This window comes from Perognathus longimembris, chromosome 17 (assembly GCF_023159225.1).
Source record: "Perognathus longimembris pacificus isolate PPM17 chromosome 17, ASM2315922v1, whole genome shotgun sequence".
Taxonomy (NCBI): domain Eukaryota; kingdom Metazoa; phylum Chordata; class Mammalia; order Rodentia; family Heteromyidae; genus Perognathus; species Perognathus longimembris.
Window position 1 is genome coordinate 44,163,567 of NC_063177.1, and position 4,285 is coordinate 44,167,851.

Consider the following 4,285-nt stretch of genomic DNA (forward strand, 5'->3'; position numbering starts at 1 on the left):
CGCGCCCGTGCCCGCGCCGCGCCGCGCCCGGCCCGCTCGGCCGGTTCCGCGGGCCTCGGAGCCGCGGCGTCGCCATGGCGACCGGGCGGCGGCGGCGGTGGCGACGCGGTGCTCGAGTCACGGGGGGGGGGGGGGCCGGAAGTGCCCGCGCCGCGCCGCCGTCCTGGGGCCCGGGCTGCGGCTCCCCCCGGCTCCCCGCCGAGCTCGGCCAGACCCCGGGCCGCCGCGCGGAGCCTGGGGTGGGGGGAGGGGGTGACCCCAGCCTGTGGATCCGAACTCGGGGGGTCACCTTCGGAATCCGGCTCGCCGCTTGCTTTCCGGGACCCCCACGTTCGGGGGTGCGTGGGATCCACGACCTGGTGTGGTGGGGGGAGCTCGGTCAGAAAGGACGGGGAGCCCCCCACCCCCACCCCAGCCTCCCCACTCCCGCCCTCCCGGCTCCGGAGGCCGCTAGGTGTCAGGCTCGCCCCAGCCCCACTGGCGGTCAGCCGAGACAGGGCTGGGGGGGGGGGAGAAGGGGGGGAACACACCGTCCCCCGCCCCCGTCCCCAGGGGTGATGCACTTTACTGGAAGGCTGAGGCTGAACCCCCTGTTCCGTCCTCCCCGCCCCCACACTAAGTTGTTGGCAGAGTTTGGCCTCCCATTCTTCCGAGCCAGTGGCCCTCCAGAACATCTCCAAGCAAGGCCGCCCCGGGAGGGAGGGCGCGCGCGGGCTCACCCCAAGGCCTGCACCGGTGGCCCTGGTCCCCGCGCTCCAGGGAGGAGGTTGTCAAGGCCACGGCCCGAGCCCCTTCCAGGCCCCTTCTCCAGGAAACACTAGGGGAGATAAGGCGTCCAGCTCAGACTTCCTACAAGCCGGGAACAAAGGGTTCTTTTCCTGTTGGATGCCTGGCGAGACTCGCCAAGGGTCCAACAAGAGTAAAGAGGGAAACGGGGCTTCCTCCCAGGCAGCCGGACTGACCTCAGCTGAAGCCCGGGCCTCTCCTACCTGCCTTTCCCCCAGCACAGCTTCCAGAATCTCCTGCAGTGGCCTGCGAACCGGTGCCCAGCGGGCGGCACCGTGCTCGCTCTGCACACCCGCAGACAGAACACATACTACTGGGTATCCCACACACAACCAAAAGAAAAAGAAAAATGGTTAAAGCACCCAAGAACAGGAATTGGGTTAGGCTAACTTTTCTTCTGGAGGAGGTTAATGGACATTTTTATCTAAGAATCGGCTTCCTTAGTGTACAAACAGGCAATCCACAGGCCACAAATGCCTGTGAATCGAAGGTGGCGCAGGGCCATTTCTCATTGTTTGCTCAGTGTATCTGGGCTTAGAGGAGGAGGAGGGACAGGCTTGGCAGGACAAGCTCCCTGGTTTCAGTGCTAGAGTTCCAGCATGTTCAGGAGCTAGCTAGAGGAGAGAAGAGTCCTGCTGTGGAGTGCCCCCAGTTTTCTCTCAGGAAGGGAAAACACACACACACACACACACACACACACACGAGGAAGAGCTCTCTTAATGTCCCTCCTTGGGAGACTCAAAAGCAAGGTCCGGATGTACAGTGCTGCCTGACTTGGTCTGTGAGAACCTTCACAGGTGTGCTAGCCTTGCTCTTTCTCAGTTCACGAAGCTCACACTAACTTCCCCATGGAGTGTTCTTTCCTAGACCACCACTGGAGCTCATTCTTTTAAGTCTCAACTCAAAACACCTCATAAGGCTTTCCCTGCCTACGGGGAGGAGAGGTTTGAGGTGGGGTAGGGGTTGCAGATGTAGGGCCTTGTGTGCTAGAGACAGTTCCAGGGGGCCACCTGGAGCACACCCAGCTTCTCACTGAAAGCTTGGAAGTGGAAGAGGTGTTTAAAAGCTGTTGGGCCCACAACGTAACTAAAAGCAAGAGAAAAAGGTGGCATCTCTGTCTCCATGTCGTATATGTCTTTAAGGCATTTTCCCTGCAGTCCCTGTGCAAGCACTTGGGAAGGAACTGGAATCGCTAAGGAGTGATAGAGCCAGGTCTGGAAGGCCCACCCACCAGGCAAGGGTGACTTGCTTATCCTGGCCTGGATTGATAACTTCTGATGACTTTAAACCAGGTCCTTTCTCCCTCTGCCTAGTTCCTATGTAAGGATATAGCTCATATCTAAACCAGGAAGGTGAAGATGCCCCTAGCACCAATGACATGCCCGCGCACCTGATGCATCTCCTTCCTCCTCCCTTCACCGTCTCTCTTTGTCTCTTTTATTTATAGAGTGAATGGTTGACCTGGCATGGGGCACTCCTGGAGTCTGGGCCTGGAATTTTGAAACTCCTGTTTCATAAGGACCAGAAAGGACCACTGAGCCCAGTGGATTTTGTAATCAGGGACCTGGAGATCAGGCCTCAGACCCAGAGATCAGCCTCCTCCTGGCTGACGAGTGTTCCCTGCAGTTGCCAGATTGAGAAAGTGGAGGGAAGAAAGCTAAACTCAATTAAAAACAATTTTGTAAACATGACTGCATCCCATAGGCACATGTAATCTCCTGAAGATTTACTCCTCCACTAGATGTCCTGTACTCTGTGACAACCCGACCCTGTTCTCCCTCCCACCCCCAGCCGGCTGAAACCGGCTGAGTCAGCTAGCTCCCCACTCTTTCCCCCTCTTCCCTGCTGAGTCTGGCCCAGCAAGCTTCAGGCCCAAGCTGCGACCTGGGGGCTCCAGGGGGTGCACAAGGTACTGTGAGGTTCCGGCACAGGCCCCTCATGCGGGCTTCCTGTGGCACTGATGGGACACTGGGAGGAGGGCAGGGCGCCGTGCCCAGGCCTTGGAGCCAGCCAAGTCATGCTGAGAACCAGGGGAGAGCCTCTTAGGCCCCCCCTTCCCTCCAAGCCCAGAGCTCTCATCTGCCCTTCAGAAAGCTGCTGTTTGGGAAACCAGGGTTCAGGGACAGCACATAGAAGCGCCCTTCATCCGGATGGGAGGGTCAGGAGAGGCTTGCTGAGCATGCACCATAGATTTACACTGGGACAAGATGAGCAGGTAGGACACACATCATTCTGTTTTGTTTGCTTTGGGGTGTGTGTGTGTGTGTGTGTGTGTGTGTGTGTGTAGCTTGTACTCAGGGCCTGGGCATTGTCCCTTAACTTCTTCACTCAAGGCCAGCCTTATACCACTTGAGTCACAACTCCATTTCTGGCTTTTTTGGGGGGAGGTGGTGGTGGTTAATTGGTGATAGACTTTCGTGCCCAGCCTGGATTCAAACTGCGATCCTCAGACCTCAGCCTCCTGCCTTGCTAGGATTCTGGGTGAGCCATCCAGTGCCTAGAGCATCACTCTTGGCTACAGGAAAGAGTGAGGCCCACACCACGGAAGGCCGGTTGGGTACAGCTCCCAGCTTTGGGTGGCATGAGAATTCCCTAGACTAGAGAAACACACAGGGGGCACGGGCTGCAGGTGTCCCCAAGCCTGAACCCAAACTGCGTCAGCACTGAGACATGGGCCGCTCCCAGAGGAACCTGCAAATGCGTGGCAGCCTTGGTAGGTTTAAAATAGAATGGTGAGTCAGTCAGGAAGAGAAATGTATCTTCCAGCTCCAGGGGCCGTGGAGGGTGACCAGGAGAGCCACAGTGGACCAGAGAAAACGCCAGTGTATCCATGGGAACAGCAGCCATGGTGCAGGAGGACCAACCAGACAGCAGCACCAGTCACCCGGGTCCCCTAGAATTCCAGGGGATTGGGCCTAAGGGCCATCCAAGGCTAAAGATTGTCACCAGGTCCCTGATTGACCCCCAAGGCTGGTCCCATCTGAGAAAACAAAATGTAGACAAGCAACAGTAATGAGCGACTCTGCAGAGGCATCGCGGAGAAGTGAGAACAGCCCGCTTACTCTCCCCTCTCCTGGGCCCTGAATGAACAGGACGTGGGGTAGATAAGACAGGTGGTGGGTGACAGGGCTAAGGCTTGAGGCAGGAGGTAGGAAGACGTGGGCTTCCCCAACCTCCCAGTGTGTTTTTGTGCAACCCGCTGGGGAAAGAGTGTCAGGAGAGAGTCATTTTGTCTGCCCACCTCCCTTTCCTGCCTTTCTTTTTTAAAATTTGTTTTATTAATTAAATTTTGTTGACAAGGTGTTGTGCAAAAGGGGTACAGTTACATAATAAGGCAGTGAGTACATTTCTGGTGGGTTTTTGTTTCTGTTTTGCCAGTCCTGCGGCTTGGACTCAGGGCCTGAGCACTGTCCCTGGCTTCCTTTTGCTCAAGGCTACACTCTGCCACTTGAGCCACAGCGCCACTTCTGGACATTTTCTATATATGTGGTGCTGGGGA